The sequence below is a fragment of the Dermacentor andersoni genome, chromosome 3, assembly GCF_023375885.2.
Source record: "Dermacentor andersoni chromosome 3, qqDerAnde1_hic_scaffold, whole genome shotgun sequence".
Classification (NCBI taxonomy): Eukaryota; Metazoa; Arthropoda; class Arachnida; order Ixodida; family Ixodidae; genus Dermacentor; species Dermacentor andersoni.
Genome location: NC_092816.1, coordinates 56,746,195 through 56,765,106, shown reverse-complemented (window position 1 = coordinate 56,765,106; position 18,912 = coordinate 56,746,195). Strand labels below are relative to the sequence as shown.

The window sequence follows — 18,912 nt, the reverse complement described above, 5'->3', positions numbered from 1 at the left end:
AACGATGTAAGCACGCTGGCTCAGCGGAGTGCCTACCGCGTGAGGTACAGCGGGGCGTGGCACTTGCGGAGACGGAGGACATAAGCGCGCATGCGCGAGTAGAGCGGGTGCGAGAGAGGAAAAGTGGGGACTATTGCTCCTTGAATATGACTCTGCCTATGTGGCCTAGACACTACAAAGGAGTTTCTCGGCGCGTGTCGTATGCGTTTGTCCCTAGGCGTGCCGGCAGAAGTCGTGGAGCGCAGTACTGCAGAAGTTAGCGTCGCAAGTTGGCGGCTGGACGTAATTATATTTGTTCAACTCTGTTTTTTAGTCATGCGAACAACGTGTCATTATTTCGCATTATTGGCGGCTCCTCCAGGAAGCCAAAGCGGCAACGGGGACACCAAAGCTAGAAACTGGACTGGACCTTGGGTTGGGGTTCGCCGAGGCCTGCGCGGCCCCAACCCATAGGCCGCCCTGCTTCTAGCTTAGGTGCCCCCCACTACCCCTTGGGTGCCCTGGATGGATGGATGAAAAATGTTTATTCAACGGATTGAGAGTTTGTAGGCCAAACATGGCCCTTTACATAGGTGGAGTCCTTAGTCTGGGACCCCACTGGACGAAGCTGCTACCCGCGCCCGTTGGACTAGAGCCCTTTGGGACTCCAGCGCCGAGCAATTGAATAGGGCTGCCTCCCATGCCTCTCTAGTGGGGGAAGGGTTGGGGGGAAGGGACGGATTCATCTGACATGCCCACACCATGTGAAAGTTATCGGAGACTTCCCCACAGTGAGGGCATCGCCCACCAACTTTTGGGTCAAAATGTTTTGCTATTGCAGGACACAACAGGGTGTTTGTCTGCAGGCGCCGCAGTGTTCGTTCATCGGCCTTACTCAGGCCCTTAGCAGGGACCGGGAAAAGCCGATGACGTTCGCAATAGTCTGCCAGAATTTCCCTGAACCGCAGAAGCGGTTGTCTAATCTCTGAGCCGGAAGAGTCTGGTTGAGGTGCCCGGTGGGTAAGCGCTCGGGCGGCCGCGTCCGCAGCCTCGTTACCTCTAAGGCCCTGGTGGCCCGGAGTCCAAATAATGCGTTTGGGTGAGGGGTCCGATTCCCTCACGGCTCGCTGTAAAATGCGGTAGGCTAAAGGGTGATACCTCGCCCGCCAGGTAGTGCTCACAGGCTCTGCGCGAATCTGTGATGATTACCTTCGAATTCGGGTCCGAGGCGGCAAGTGCTATAGCAACCTCCTCGGCCTGCGCGGAGTTGAAAGCGCGGTAGGAAAGTCCGTTAACTCGTTGGTCCTGGTGAACTACGGCAGCCGTGTAGAATCCAGTGGGCGACGGCCCTGCCACATCAACGTAGTATACACCCTGCTTTAATCCATATTGGTGTTCGAGAGCCCGAGCGCGCGCCTTTCGTCTGCCTTCATGTGTCTGCGTGTCCATGTTGCGCGGGAGTGGAGGGACCCAGAGCTTGTGACGCCAGAGCTCCGGAAGCCTGCATGTCTCCTCTGGAATGCACTCGTGTTGTATGTGCAAGCGGTCTAGCAAGTGGCGCCCGGACACCGTCTGCGAGAGCCGCGTGTATTGGTTCACAAGGTGGGCCTCCTTTAACTCCTGGTAGGTGTTAGCAGAGTCTTTCCATTTTTTTTTCTGGTCACGAAACTGCCGCCTCAGTTTCATATAGAGCCAGCGCCCGCCACTAGAGGCGCAACCGTGCATGAGAGGGCATGCGAACGCCGCTACCGCTGTGGTTGTGTGTGGGGCAGCCTCTCTCAACTTCCTCAACCGTCGCTTTAGTTTCACGTAACTATTTTTAACATTGAATATGCTTAAATTACTGCCTGAGTGCGTCTTCTGCCATGATATGAGCGCCGGGACGAAAAAAAAAAAAAAGCCGCTCATAACATGGAGCTTGCGGCTGTCTCAGACCAAAAAAAAAAAAAAATTGCCAAAACCGCGATACGATTATGAAGCACGCCGTAGTGGGGGACTCAGGATTAATTTTGACCACCTGGGATCCTTTAAAGTGCTCCTAAATTTAAATAAACGTAAATAAATGTCTGAATGAGATTTAGGTAGGATTAATGCAAGACAAACTTCGCTACTAAGTGTCTTTAAAATGAATAAACTGGTGTTTTGCATTTCGCCCCCGTCGAAATGCGTCCGCTGTACACGGCCGGCTGGTCTCGGTTCACATTTCTACATCATTGTGTTCGCCACCAAAGTGTTCGCCTCAACACTTTGGTGGGCTCCGCTTTTTAATATTTGCCTGAGATTAAGCACAGCGCATTCGCAACAAAGCGCCAGTGGTCCCACTTATCACCAGATGCAAGCATATGGGCTGTTGCACCCCCGCTTACCAGTAAGTAAGCGCCAACGTTGCGCATAGCGCGAGATTTTTCGCCGAGCACAGCTGTTCACTTTCTGTTAAACTGTGGCAGAAAAGGACTCTGACTGTGGGCAGTATGTTATAAGGAGATCAAAAGAATGGAATTGTTATTGCAAAGGGCTGCTACCGTAGAATACTTAATGACAAAGAAAAGGAAATTGAGCCGCTCTGTGCGCTTAAGATTTCTCTGTAAAGCGATGCCATTTCTGAATGAGATTTAGGTAGGATTAATGCAAGACAAACTTCGCTACTAAATGTCTTCGGTGCGGCTTTTAGCAACGGATTGAGGCGAACGTGAAGTGTTAGGACCTGCGCAGTTGAAACTAGCTGTATTGTTATTAGGCAATTGCCTTAGCAAACAGTCGTTTAGAAGCGTCAGTGAGCCCAGCACTTATTCACGCTGCTCGTGGTTTCGACGCAGCAACGACGAGACTAGGTATTTTGGTTCTTAATGCGCAACTATTTACAATATGTTAAAAACTTTATAATTCGATTGAGAAAAGAAATAGAACGTGTTGGTGCAAAAACAACATACAAGCACGATCATTTATTTATCATGTAAAATAAGCGGAGAGAAATACAGACAGCACAGAGGCGTCCGGTCACGAATGGTCCGCCATTCACAATGCAAGAAGTTTGTTGAAAGCATGACACTGCTATAATAAGCATAAAGAAATAACATCAAACGTGAGAGATATACATTGGGGGGCAGGAAACAAACACCAGCAAACGAATGGCAATAAATACAGAATGCATAATCGATTGTTTCTATAAACAAGAAAGTGTAAAGCATAAGCATTTCATAACACATGGCAAAACAACTCTCAAACGAACACAAGTAGCCACATCACAAATACAGCATTTTTTTTTAATGGCTTGTTAGAGATACCACCATTCTACTTCTTCAGCTGTTACTTGCAACACGTGTTCGGCATCGTTGTCCCACCCCGCCACTTCAACTAAACAGCCCAACACTCGAAAAATAGCGCGGCACTTGCACAGAACGCGCCCGATCACTCAGCTCGCCTCGCACTGCGCACGCGTTTCGGTCCCCGAACGATGCCCTCTGTGGCACAGTGGCGCTGCGTCGCGGCACCTTTGGGCAGCATATGAACCCCTCCCATAGCGTGACGGCGGAGTTTCGTGACCAGAAAAACATGGAAGGACTCTGGTGTTAGGCACACCTAGAGCCAACAACTTAGCGTTGCAGGTAGCCAACGGGAAGTCCAAAGCTCCCTTTGTAACCTTCCTTATGATGGCGTCGATGCGTTCATCGTGTTTCTTTGTAGTTCGAAGGTAGGGTACGGAGTATAGGATCCTGCTGGTTACGAAGGCATGGGCGAGCCGAAGCGCGTCCCTGCCCCGCAACCCGCCGCGTTTGTTGGAAACGCGGTGGATCATACGTCCACAACCTGTTCGCCTATGCGTTTGAGTTTGTCGATAGTGGATTCCGGGCTGAGTCTGTGATGGATGAACAGACCCAGGATCCGGATCTCCTCGACCTCTCTAATAGGACCTCCCATCAGAAAGAGACGCAAACACGTGTTGTCTTTGGGATTGGTTTTAATGTGAAGAAGTTCCGATTTCGCAGGAGCGCATTGGGGACCACAGTAAATAGCATAGCTATCGACGCTCCCTTCGGTAGTCCAAATTGTTATGTCATCCGCGTAAAGTGCGTGTTGGATGCCTTCCACCCGGGCCAATTGTTGTGGCAGCTGCATCATGGCAATGTTGAAAAGGAGTGGCGACAAGACCGCTCCTTGGGGAGTGCCCCGTGTGCCCATGGTGTGTGGGCCATATTCCTCGTCCTCGATCTTAAGGAGGGCCTGACGCTTCGAGAGGAAATCTCTGACGTAGGCGAATGCCTTGTGCCCGCAATCCGTGGTGCTCAGGTTTGCCAGGATGCTGCCGTGACGAACGTTGTCAAAGGCCCCCCTAAGATTGAGGGCAAGGATGGCCTTGTCGTTGTGGCGCATGGCTGTGGGTCGTATTATGTCGCGATGTAGTTGGAGGAGGACGTCTTGTGCAGACATATACGGGCGGAAACCAAACATAGTGTCTGCAAAGAGGCCCTTAGCCTCCATGTACGGAGAGAGGCGATCCCGAACCATCTTCTCCATAAGTTTGCCCACACACGAAGTCAGTGAGATGGGACTTAAGTTGTCGGTATTTACGGTCTTGCCTGGCTTAGGGATGAAAGTGACCAAGGAGGTCTTCCAATCAGGAGGGAGTGGACGCCCGTCTCAGATCTGATTAATGTACTCTAGCAAGTGAAGGCAGGCCCAGTCCGGAAGATTCGCCAATAGTTACACTGTTATGCGATCACGGCCCGGAGCCGTACCTCTGCGCATCTTAGCTAAAGCCGCCCTAAGGTCGTGGAATGTAAAAGGGGCATCAAGATCTGGATTAGGCTTGCCCGCGTACTCGTACTCGGGCCCAATCGGGTCCTCTATGCGACAGAGATACCTGTCGCATAGCGTGTCCGCGAGTTGAGCTGTCGTGCCTTGGTACCCGCGCAAAGCTCTCAGAAGTTGTCGTTGCGTCTCCCCTCTCGTCTGAGTGGGGTCAATGAGGCTGTGAAAGAGACGCCACGTCCCTCTCGAGCTCATTTGACGCGCTGCCAAATTGCACTTTTCAATCCAATTTGAGTCCGTGAGCTGGAGCTCCTGCGCCGCCTGCTTTAGTATAATCTTCGGTGCTCTCCATAGACCTCCATTAGCCAGTTACATGTGCCCTCCTGTAGCATTGCTTGTAAAAATGCACTCTATCGTTGCGACAAAAAGAAAGCTACCCGTGACTAATACATCATCAGTCAGAACCTTGTCCCTTCAGACACAGTGATCACCAAACGGGGCGCCCGTGCCCACTGCCACACTGCACGGGCAGCCAGTGGCGGAGCATAAACCCGACTGCACTCCGTAATGCCGGCATGTCTAGGGGACAATTCTACAACACGTGCCAAAAAACCTCCTTAGTGCCTAGGCAGAGTCACATATTCAAGGAGCAAAGGCCCCCAGATAGAATTTCTCTCTCGCACCCGCTCTTGCTCGCGCCTGCACAGAAACGTCGAGCGCCACAAGAAACGCCCCGCTGTACCTACTAGCAATTGTAAGAGCGCCACCGGGATGTAGGTGCCCTGGGAGTATCGACAGACACACGCTACTCTACGCCTGTTCATGGTTCTTTACATTGGTCGTGCAATGCTTTGGAAGCGTCAGTTTCCGCGACCGCCAAATTTAGTTCAGAAATGAAACAGCCATAATTTTTGTTATTTCATTATATTCCTTAATATGCTCATGTATGTTAGATATTGCTAAGTTGTGCATTTACTCATGGCATCTTGTTGTGAGACAGCAGAAAGACTGAAAGAAATTTTCCTTCTGCAGTTCCAAGCAGTGAAGATCAGTGACATGAAACTTCTCCTATCCATAACGAATATAGAAAGAGTTAAACAAAGTGTTGAGGATAAACAGCCTGTAGGCCATGCTGATCAATCGGTTGATGTAGGTAAGTGATTCCCCGTATCTCAATATCTATGATTCCATAGATTCCCTATATATGATACGATTCCATATAAGAGTTTGACATTCTGCACCAAGAGACACGCAGGACCAACTGCGCCTACATAGAAGCGAGCGGAGCTCATAATGGGGGTAATCCAGTGCCTTCATGGTCTTGGGCGCATCGCACTGCAGTGGGGCTCTAGATCATGAACGCTCCAGAGCCCTTGCACACGTAATTTACTACTGCTGAGGCTCTAATTATTTCACAGGCTTGAAACTTCGTCTACACCTGGTCCATAACTTGCCCCTAATTTTAATCAACTGTAAGCAAGGTTTCATGTTTAGTCCACTGAAGATACAGGGGAAACATTCTACAAAACTTCTTAATATCCAAACAAATCAGGACCGAACAATTATTGGCAACGCTCCTAATTACACCATAAATGTTAACTGTGCCACGGCTTGCACTTAATATACATTGCATTTTCGTTGCCATAGAACTCGCTAGCGACATTAGGAACTAAGCTGATGACGGCCGTGCGACACTTTCGAAGACTTGCTCTTCTTTTTTATTCTTAGTCGTAATTGCACGCTGTAACTAACTGCAATTTCTTTAACTTGTACAAAGGGGCATTTTACCATTTTTTAAGGCCGCGCTGCTTGCTTAGTCACCCTTGCGGCCGAGCGTGGGCTGTAATTATTATTGTACGTAATTATTATAAATTCGCAAGCATATTTCCACTTACTTCACACAGTAACAGTAGGAAGACGCGCAAAACACCTTTCATGATTGATGTCAGCTATTGGGTCCGTGTTTTCTCAGCAAACCCAAGAGGTGGTTCATGGACACTTCAAACGAGTCTCTACTGACTGTTGATCCATTTCCTTCTAGGATAAGTTGTTGGCAACCATAATGATAAAAACATGATAAACTACGTACAGCGTGAAGGACAAGGACTGTGAGACTACATACACTGCGCTGTGTATGTCGTCTCTTGCAATCCTTGTCTTTCGCGCTGTACGTCGTTTTTTACCGTGAATTACCAACTACCCCAAGCAACCACCGTAGAATAAAAACACTCGAATGAAAAAAAAAACCATATTTTGGCCGTTCTTTCGGTCCTCCTTGTTCTTCCGGAATGGTCCTGTGTTAGTGTAGTGCCTGAACGTTTGTCCATTTATGAGTTGCCGTCCTAGAACAAGCCAGAACCACAAGTATGTTATGTCATTGTTGGCGCATTATGGAATGAATGCATCTACCACAGAAGCATCGAAAAGGAAATAAAATATCCTATACGCAGGATTTCTTGGAACGCCTATCAAAAGTGTAGGCATATCGCTTTTGATCTAATTGGTCTACGGCCCCCATCGACATGTTGTAGTCTGCCAGTGCTTTTGGGCAGATCACAGCCACCGAAGTACCATGGGCCAGCTTCCGTGACACTTCGAAACTGTCGGATCATGGAAATTCGACAAGAGGTGAACATCTTTAGTGTCACGTCACCGATAGGCTGTGACCTGACCTTTGGAGTGCCACAGGTATTCTCCCTTCTTTAGCTTGTCGTTTCGCTTCAATTCTTCGGGCAAGTCCTTTCTGTTGGTGCGAACCGTCCCTGCGGCTAGGATGCTCCTCTCAGCAAGAGTTTCCATTAGGCGATTGCAGGTAAAATAGTTGTCAAAGAATAGCCGCGTTCCAGGCTGCACGTTCTCTGACAGAGAAAGTACGACATGCTCACCAAGGCTTTGATTGGCCGGTCTTTGTGCGTTCTTCCCATCATACACCTGAAATTGCAGCGAATAGCCCGCCTTTGAGTCGGCCCTGCACCAGACTTTATACCCTCTTTTTATGGGCTTCATTGGAAGGTACTGTTTCATACTGGATCTTCCTTTGAAAGCAACCACGCTCTCTTCAATTGCCTGGTGAGAGGGCGGCGAGTACTCTTTCTGAAATTTCTTGTTCAGTTTGTCAATGAGGGGACGCAGCTTAGCAAGCCTGTCATAGCCATCTTCTCCCCTTTTCTTTTTTGGGTCGTTTACACGAAGGGAGTTCACGACATACTGGAATCACTTGAGAAAGCTGGGATCACGTGGCCTCACATACTCTGATTATATTATTGCGAAAGTAACTATATGAACACTCCAGGCGCATTACTGACGTAGCCGTCGCCCTCATGTTTCGTGTGTTTCGGTTTCGTATCACGGGTGATAACATCGTGACCCCGCGCCGCATGCTGTATGTGCGAGTGAAAGCCTAGGATGAGGGGGGGGGGGGGGGTTGGAATGGTTGAGCCGTCGATGGTGACTGTCTTGTGTGCGCAAAGGAGAAAAGCGGGCAACAACCGCGCTGCCTTCCGTCGCGCGCGATACTTCGGGGGGGAGTGAATGGAATGGGGGCGGAAAGTAGGATTCTGTGAATCTATGATTGTGCAACATGTTTATTTGCCTTGCTTGGCACATTATATACAGTAACTGTTTTTGACATACGTAGCTTTATTGGAGATTTATACGTATATTTAAATATCTTGTTGCGAGGTTTTGTGCATACGTCAAGTGAACTTTGTTTCCAGTGACATTTTTTGTCCTTTATCAAGCTGTACTTCCGCATTTGTGTATCCCATTGTATCATTGCATTTCTAATGTATGAGGGCGAGTCTAATGAAAGTGAGCCTACCCTAACCGCGCAATAATGGTTCGGTTCATTATCTGCGAGGCATGCGCGTGGCACACAGACATCTCTCATTTACAAAAGTGACACGCAGGTGTGAGGATAAATGTTTTCAATGCTCATTCACTGGGTTGAACATGGTTGCGTGACACAATGGGCACTCCAAAAGTTGAACAGCGTGGTGTCGCGAAGTTTTTGACAGCTGAAGGTGTTTCCCAAAAAGAAATTAGTCGCCGTATGGCTGCCGTGTACGTTGAACATTGCATTTCATTGGCCACTGTGAAGCGCTGGAGCAAACGGTTCAAATGACGGGAAAGCTGCAAAGACATTCCACGACCGCGCCAAAGCTATCGTGCAATCACCCCCCACACAATTTCAAAGGTTGATGAGCTGATGAGAGAAGAACGGAGGATAAGTATCGATGAACTGGCAGACCGTAGGAAGAGTCACGGTTCGGTTCACGCCATAATTCATGAGCACCTCGGTTATCGGCTCTTGTGTGCGCAATGGATGCCCAAGATTTTTATCCACCGCCAGAAGACTGAGAAGCTTGGCGCTGCCTTGACTCATCTGATCCGGTATCGCAATGAGGATGACGACTTCTTGTTTGCAATTGTGATCGGGGACGAACCATGGTACCACTACTACGAGCCTGAAACACGACGGCAAAGCTTACAGTGGAAACATTCAAATTTACCACCCCCAAAGAACGCAAAGGCCGGCATTTCCGCCGGAAAGGTGTTGTTGGCTTTTTTGCGGTCGTCTGGGGCTATTACTGATAGTTTGGTAAATCTTGAGAGACTATTGATTGTTTCCGATATTGTGAAACGCCGGAACGGCTGCGTGTCGCAATCAAGAACAAACGACGTGGAAAATTGACGAATGGGGTCATCTTGTTCCACGACAATGCCCGTCCCCACGTCACTGATGTGGTTAATACGAAACTCAGAATGTTCAAGTGGGAAACGCTGCAACATCCGCCATACAGTCAGAACTGTCGCCTTGCGACTTCCACATTTTGGGGCAACCGAAAAACAGCTTAAGGGAACCAGATTCGTGCCGGACGATGACGTGAGAAAGTCAGTTAAAGACGTTTTGAAGCAGCAACCCAAGGAGTTTTATGAGACGGGAATCACGCGACTCGTTAGTCATTGGGAGAAATGTCGAAATTTTCATTAAGATTACTTTTAAATAAAGTACCTCGTTTGTCATATATTCGCATTGGCTCACATTCATTTGACACGCCCTCGTATATCTTGCAGAACTGCTTTCTATACGTGCTCTCTGTTGCGACTATAATTTCGGTGCAGTTACTCACGATACACAACCGATCACAACTGCTCCTGCGTTATGCATCGGAACAAATGCCAGTGTCATTGATATTTTGCACTGGCCGTTGCATACGTACATGAAAGTAAACACGGTTCTTGTATGACAGTTTCATTAACATATTAACATTAACATTAACATTAACAAAAAACATGGAAGCATCGATATCAGTTATTTTGGGCACAATTTTTGGCACATATAAGTATATTCTTTGATAGACAAATACATATTTCACTTGTTTTGACAGTGCGTAGCGTTAAAGAATTCGTTTGCAGCATCTTTGGCAATGGCAGTGCAGCTATTATTCACGTATTTGATCCCTCGACAAATTGTTTAAGGGGAAGCTTTAGCTCGGGACCAATCCGACACGGTCTATTCAAACACGTGTAAAACGCAGAAACACTTTTCTGAGATAATTCTGCAAATCGCCTTCAATGAACTTTGTTGCATTTGAGAGAGAAAACTAAATTCTTGTGTCTGTTAGAAAAGGAATTTCTATTTAGGGGCTGAATTTGAAGAATATAAAAAAAAATATTTTGAAAAATTCGAAAGTTCAAAAAAATATAAGCACGACGTTTACAAACTAATAGCTATGCACCAAGAACAGATATCGCGGTTCTGTAAACAGCACCTATTATAACAGTCAAAGCGGACAAATTTGCTATGCCAATTTGTATCTTACGTGAATTGGTTACGTTTTTTACAAGGGTTCTGCGAAAGTTGTATTTACATAATACTAATTTTTTTTTTGAGATTCATGTGTAGCATATCTGTTTGTCCACTATAGATGTACTATTATATGCAATTCACAGAACTGTGATATCATTATTCATTGTAGAGTTATAGAGTTTTAAAGTTGTTAGTTTCGTTTTTCTGAAAATGTGTGATTTTGGCCAATTTTTAATAAAGAATTGACCACCTAACTGAAAGATTCCAAACCAACAGTCACTAGAATTTAAGCTTTTCTTTTAAATGCAACAAACCTTGTCAACATTGCAGCAGTGGTTGCGTGGGAAAACGAATTACATTTAAATAGGAGCACCCGAGCTAAAGCTTCCTCTTGAGGAGGCCGAGCTGCAAGGTGAGCCCCCCCCGAACGAAATTTCTGGCTATGCCGATGATTATATATATATATGTGTGTGTGTGTGTGTGTGTGTGTGTGTGTGTGTGTGTAAACGGAAGGAGATATAAGCGTGCGTGGCCATGATACGCACAAATGCTTGTAAGTATTGAACTTTTTAAAAGATGAGGGGAATATGTGCTCACAGAGAGGACGGCGTCCGCACGAGACCACACCAGGCACCTTACTGAGACATGGAGCGCTTTGTGGCCGGAACAAAGCCCCCCTTCTCTGCCGGCCAGGTGCAGAAAACGTGCGTTCCGATCGCTCAAGGCTGCGCGGACGCTTAAACAGGTGCGAGCGCGGGACGCTTAGCGTGGGAAGCTAGGACGAGTAACTATCTCAAGGACTGCTGCTCACGAGGGTGAAATACCTTCGTGCAATTATAATAACCCTAATAAGACTACTTTCGAAAAGAGAACGGCCCAGAAGGCTGTACTACGAGTGCTGTGACTGATAATTTTCTATATATATATATGGCATATATATATATATATGGCATAAGTATACCTAAATATGTATGGAAATATGTGCTCGAGGTCGGCGCTCGACCAACGCCGGATTTTGTGCGTGACGGGGCCCTAAAGCTATCGCTGTAAAAGAGAGCGCTTGAGAGGAAGGCGACTTCGCGCTCGGCTTGTGAACTCCGCGCGTCGTGCAAAACTGCAAAACTTGGCTGAGGTGATCGCATAAACGTCTGCTATCCGCGGACTGTTTTTTCAACGCACCTGAGGGCGGCTCGGGCACCCTTTAGGTATGTCCCGCATTGAATATGTCTCACCATGTTTTTCAGCACCATGACACTGGGAATGAGATATTTGATTACCAAAACTGGTAAAATATCTGTTCTCGACCAGAAGGTGGCGGCTATTAACGAGAAGAGTGCCCAACGTGGAGTAAGTGATTGCTTTCTGTTAATTCAAATACACTTCCTTGGTTTTTGTCACAAGCTGTTAGTGTATATGTCAGCTCTACCAATTTTCGTAACGTTTACGAATTCGGAGGCACCTATGCGGGCCCTGATCCACTTACATGTTTATCGCAGTGGAGAAAAGCATTCGAAGTTAAAATAGGCTATTTAATAAACACTTTGTCATAAAAAGTACTTCGATGCGTTCACCAGAAGCGGATTTATTAGCAATCGAACGTGGCGTTCGCGGTGCTTCCGCTCCTCCTTCAATGCCTTTCACTGCCAAGGTTACGACAGAGCGGGGCGTGCTCACAAGGCACCGCCTTCTATATGTCACTGTGGCGCGCTGTTCACATTTGAATTTGGATGTTAACGTAGACGCCACTACCCCCGATTTTGGCACCTCCGACGCGCCAAACGTAAGCCAAACGCGGTTGTCATGAGCGAGCAGCAGAGCGCTGATCCAGTGGACTCGTCGGGGTACCCTGCCGTATCTGCGCTACGTAGCAGACCGCAGCTACATGCAGATGTAGTGCATATTGCGCAGCGTTTGCTTTGTGCCCGACAGGGCCCGTGTGCGTCCTCGCGCTCATACGATCCAGTCTGACCATGCTGCGTGGGTGCGGACCGGCTTTGTCCTCCGCCTGCATGACCGGCGGATAGTAGCCACATACAACAAGTGCATTGTAACATGAAAATGTTTTATGCCGGGGTACTTCCTGTAACGGATGCCACATATATTACCCATGCTCTACAAAGATCGTTGCATATTTTCCATTATAAAGTAGTCCAGTCATACTTTGCCCACACTAAAATCTATGAGAAATCATTTTTTCCACTTACGAGCGAAGAATGGATTCATTTACCAGAATGTATTGTTCAATGCACATCTCATGTTTCATTTGAAAATATGTTGAAAAAGCATCTCTTGTAATCCCTCTCCTGCTTAGGCAGCATTGCTGCCTGCAGTATTGTGTAAATAAATAAATGAGCAATGGATATAACGTTGGCTCTAAGGAGTAAAATAGCTGGCTTGTTGCAGCACTGTGGAAGCCGCACAATTTCTTAGTCTATAGGAACGCCGAGTGCCCATCGAGGTGTGCTCATCCGCGCCACCTCGTCTGCGCAGCGTCTGCTTACAGTATGATAAAGGGCAATATATCTAAGAATGATGCAATGAGCGAAGAATATGAGGTTGAAAATAGCTGCATGTTTTGATGATAAAGTGAATACAAATGAAATTTATTTTAGATCGAGTTAACCATGTGTATTATTAGCTTGTCTAAAATGACACCTAAAATTGTAGCGCTGTCAGATATTGGTAGGATATGATTAGTTAATGATACACTTGTAGTAGGTGGAATTGTTGTTTGAAGGTTATGAAACAAAACAACATGTTTTTGAAGGACTGATTGGAAGATAATTTGGTGCTTTAGTGAGCACCACCTGTCGATATTGCCAAGATCAGGGTTCAGCTGATCTTGCATTACTGTCAATCACTAGTGAGATGAATAAATGGTTGTCATCGGCGTACAAGAGGAACTTGTAACTGGTAAGCGCATCGGGTAAATTGTTGAACAACAGGAACAGAAAGGGACCTAATAATACAACCTTGAGGAACACCAAGTATGATAAAGTTAGCGATTGAAAGGTTGCCAAGTACAAATTGAGACCGATTAGTTAGCTAGCCATAAAGTACCAGTGATGCCGTAGGTCACTGCAGTTGATACAAAAGAATAGAATGGTTCAGCTAGAGTACCAAATGCTGTAGTTCGGTCAATGAATGCTGCTCCCACAATTAACCCGGTATCCATAAACCTGATTTTTTGTGGCCTCGTAGCACGAGTGTCGGCGTAACCGAGCAAACGAGCACCACGGTGAAGGATCAAAGAGCGACACGCAGTGCAGCTGAAAATGAAATGTGGCTATAGTGAAGAAATCGCGAGGACGAAAGCGGAGGTGGGGGAGGGTGCGGCGAAAGCCTGAGAAGAAAAGCACAGTGCCCTGCATGACGCGTGCTTTATGGCAATGATGGCGCCATCTCGCAGCCATCGTGCCACATGCGCGTCATTTGTATGGACAGAGTGCTGCATGAACAGACGTCGGTCTGTGGCGGCTGCTGCGAATTCCGCCCACGCATCACGATTAGCGAGGCACTCGCGCCACGCTTCGCTCCGTTTGCAAAGTGCCGCACGAGACAGATTTTCCGCGCCAGCTATAATATCTCGTGAAATGGAAACACGTAACCGCAGACGAATTTATTAACCTTCGGCTCGCATGAAAGAATGTACTTTTGTAAAATCTGGTGCGGCTCGCTGGACAGGCCGGACTGACGGACTCCTCGGTGGGGGAGGGTGCGGCGAATGCGTGAGAAGAAAAGCACAGTGCCCTGCATGACGCGTGCTTTATGGCAATGATGGCGCCATCTCGCAGCCATCGTGCCACATACGCGTCATTTGTATGGACATAGTGCTGCATGAACAGACGTCGGTCTGTGGCGTCTGCTGCGAATTCCGCCCACGCATCACGATTAGCGAGGCACTCGCGCCACGCTTCGCTCCGTTTGCAAAGTGCCGCACGAGACAGATTTTCCGCGCCAGCTATAATATCTCTTGAAATGGAAACACGTAACCGTAGACGAATTTATTAACCTTCGGCTCGCGTGAAAGAATGTACTTTTCAAAAAATCTGGTGCGGCTCGCTGGACAGGTCGGACTGACGGACTCCTCGGTGGCGTTCCGTGATTCTCCTCGCATGGGCACAGTATGTTGGAGAAGTCGCAGGGCGTTTTTATCGTCGCGGGGTGCTTTTCTCGTCTTGATGGTAGATAGGTTCTTTTGCAAGTACTGCTCTAGTAGGACACATGTAACCGGCAAAATGAGGCCTCAGGAGAACACCCGAGATTATAATAATGTAGCCGGTGCGGCATCTCCATATTCTTTTTCTGGCTGTCCGCGATAGCGGACAGCTGATCTTCCTTGGCACGCGTAGGCCTCGGTGAGGCCCAACCTAAGGACCAGTCCGGATTCAAGCTTTGGTATTCCCGTTGCCGCTTTGGTGTCCTGGAGGTGCCGCAAATAATACTAAAGGCCCGTTGTTGCAACCGGTAAATAAAAACTATATGAATAAAGGGAATCGCGCCCACGTGCCAAACCGTGACGCACCGATACCGCGCCCCTTGGAGGAGCATTATGGGATGCCAAAGAGGAATTTAAGACGATGAGCAAAACGAGAACAAGGTGAAAGCAGGAGGCAACGTTTCGACGGAGAGGAGGTGTTAGGTGGGTGGGTGCGGCAACCCTCTCTCCTTTAGAAGAACCCCACCTATATATACTGTGGTGAGGAAAGCATACGTCGCCTTGAAGAAAAGTCCACTTGTCGAAATGTTGGCTAACAAAATGAATAACATTGCCTACACTGAGCGACTTGTCTCATCTAATTGGCTGATGGGAGGCGAGGAGCTCACTCAAGTGGAGAGGGATTGAATGGGGCCGAGACAATGCACTGAAATTCGATCACCATATGAAGAGGATGGTTCAGGTGTCTGGGATTGGTCCGTTTTCCCTCATGTATATTGCGGTGGCTGGTCGAAAATGGCGGCCACATGCAACAGAAGGTTAAGAATTCCACTAAAAAGGATCCTCAGCAACGAAAAGTTGGCTGAGCGAGGACGTAAATGTGCCGGAAGTGCTCGAAAACGTTACAGTGCCACGCCAAAAGTTTTATTGTACACAAATAAACCATGCTCTACGGCAGGTGCGTGTAGCCAGTGCCTGGGTGATCGGCGGCAGTCATCTTCTATTCCTCTCCGCACGGGGCAGCCTGCGGCTATTCAGCGAAAAATTCAGTTTGGTTCGGCATATTAATACATCTTTAACGCGGACAGGTCACTTTGACGCGGTGAGTTTTCACGGTGTTGGGACGCCGCGTGACAGGCAGGTGAAGTAGTTGCAGCCCGAAAACTTTTGACCAATAGCCGAGGGCTAATGGCGTCGAACCAAAAATAGCTATTTTTCTTTTCCTCGGTCTACTCGTGCATAATCAGAGTGTACACACCATATCAGATGGGGAGCTATCGCGGTTTACGTGACGTCGTGTGGCTGACAGGCGAAGTGCGGGTTACCCAAAAAAGTTGTTGACCAATCGCGGAGGGCCGATTGCCGAATTGGAATAGAAAAGCTTGGAATAGCTTTACGTTATAGCGCCCTTGGATAACGTAGCCATCTTTGTTTATTTAGACAGCATTGCCAGCTCTACGTGTATCCTGCTCCTGCATTTAAAACATCGCCGAAATCACGCTTTCATTGGTGCTGGCGTGAATGGCCAACTCTGCACATTACATTTCACATTTGGGAAAACATTCGGACGCGGTTATGATATTCAGACCTTGGTGGCTACGCAGCCTGTGTATGTGAATCTCTCATATCTACTCGGCTAATATGACGTTCTGTGTGCTGTACCTACGTTGAAAGCTAATCCTATTTAGCTCCTCCACAGTGGAGTAAGAAATTTTAACAAGAGGGTATTAACGATCCTAAGCAACTTGTTCGCTAATGCATGCCTCGCCAAATAACATAGAAGCTTAACTATTATGAAACGTTTGGCGCATGTTCGATGAGCTGGACGGAATCTTAACTTTCGCCTTTTACTATGGCAGCCCATTACTTGTGATGGCTTTCATGAACAGACAACCCGTGAAAACGAAAGCTTCAGCCCCTTGTGATGTTCGGCTCAACCTACCACAATGCTGTCAGCGTACTGCTCTTCCTTCGTTGTAAACCTTACAATCACACATGCACCTGCGAAAATCCAGCAGCAATCGATGTAAGCACGCTGGCTCAGCGGAGTGCCTACCGCGTGAGGTACAGCGGGGCGTGGCACTTGCGGAGACGGAGGACATTAACGCGCATGCGCTAGTAGGAGCGGGTGCGAGAGAGGAAAAGTGGGGAGTATTGCTCATTGAATATGACTCTGCCCTGGTGGCCTTGGCACAACAACGGAGTTTCTCAGCGGGTGTTCTATACGTTTGTCCCTAGGCGTGCCGGCAGAAGTCACGGAGCGCGGTAGTGCTGAAGTTAGCGTCGCAAGTTGGCGGCTGGACGTAATTATATTCCTTCACAGGCACGTACCCAAGGGGGGGCCCGGGGGGGCCCGGGCCCCCCCCTCCCCCGAAATCAAGTGGCATACCACGCCCCCCCTCCCCACCGACGCCACCACTCCTCACACATTCCTAAAGCGCCGCCAGATCTATGTCGAGACGGCAGCTGTTCATCGGTCAGCATTATGCTGCCTTTTTCACTCCTTTTAGATGGCGGTAGTTATCGGCACCTCTTGTAATGTGAAGGACAGTTTTCTCATAGATTCCGCACCCGCGCCGCGATTAACTCGAGATGCGTTCAGTTGTCGCCATCTATTCAACCGTCACGCGCATAGCTGTTGCTTTTGTTAGTTCAACCTTCTTTGTTTAGGCTGATCCTCGGACCAGGAGAGGGATGCGGCTGTTACTCAGCTGGTCTCTACTCTCATGGAACGAGTTGCGGCCGGCGAAAACGCCAATTGCGTTTAACTTTTCCCTTTGCTTCATTATTTCCTTGAGTTACGGCTCACCGCGACGCTGGCAGATGCCCGGAACCATATACACGTGATATGGGTTAGATAAGGTGGGAAATAAAATAATGTGAAAGAGCGTCCATCATGAAACCCTGCAATAACCCTTAAACCCATAAGCAAGATGATTGTCGCCCGTTACCTCGTCTGTGTTTCCCTAATTGTATAGCGCTTTTCGTGCAAAATTGGCAACTGGAAACAAGAATCGCAAGGAGTTGAGAAATTAAGCGATCTACTAAGGGAGAGAGCCAAGGCAACAACCAAACTGCAAGCAAAAGTGAATAATAAAAAAAAGTTAGCCGTTGTTTGTGAGACTATTTATGGATCAACTTCTTTTTATTTAAAAAGAAAGTAGAGAAAACGCCGTCGGAAGTGGAGAACAATTACTTGTTTTGAATGACGCTTCTACAGTTATCGGTCGAACCGCCTCACGTAGCCACTTCTCTGCTGTGCTTATGTGGGTGTTTTTCTAACCTTTCGCGGTGAGCGCAGTACATCTAGAATCGCAGAGTCCTGCGCTCTACGCGGTTGTATGGGACTGGCGGCCGCAAAGCATTACGCAGTTCGCGGAACTGTCAAAACTTATCAACAAGGCGAAAATAACTGATATTCGAAACTATAACATGAGAAACACTGAAGAAGCCGTAAAAAATTAACGCAGCCTGAAATCAGTAAAGAAGAAACCTGGCATAGGACAAACCATGATGTATGCACTAAAAGATAAGAAGGATAATATCATCAGCAATCTCGAAGATATAGTAAAGGCAGCGGAAAAATTCTAAGCTTACCTGTATACAGTACCCACAGGAGTCACGATACCTCACTTAGAAACAGTAATGAACAGGATACAGAAACTCTCCTATAACTAGTGATGAGGTTAGAAGGGCCCTGCAAGACATGAAACGATGGAGAGCGGGAGGAGAAGGTGGAATAACAGTCGATTTTGGAAAACTGGCGGCTCTTTATACGAAGTGTCTATCGACTGCAAGGGTCCCAGAAAACTGGAAGAATGCAGACATTATACTACTCCACAAAAAAGGAGACGTTAAAGAATTGAAAAATTATAGGACCATTAGCTTGCTCCCAGTATTATATAAAATGTTTACCAAAATAATCTCGAATAGAATAAGGGCAACACTGGATTTTGTCAACCAAGGGAACAGGCTGGCTTCAGGAAGAGGTACTTTACAATGGATCACATCCATGTCATCAATCAGGTTATCGCGAAATCTGCAGAGTACAATAAGCCTCTCTATGTGGCTTATATAGATTACGAAAATGCATTTGATTCAGTAGAGATACTAGCAGTCATAGAGGCACTACGTAATCAAGGAGTACAGAACGCTTACGTAAAATGCTTGGAAAATATTGCTACATGCGTGTGGTATTTGTTTGTTTGAACGA

The 18,912-nt window shown here is 47.5% G+C and overlaps 1 pseudogene; it reads right to left on the bottom strand.

The window, feature by feature from the left end:
• Positions 1-255: 255 nt before the first annotated feature.
• On the bottom strand, positions 256-2,234 carry LOC126520656 (uncharacterized; annotated as a pseudogene).
• Between the last annotated feature and the right edge of the window lie 16,678 nt (positions 2,235-18,912).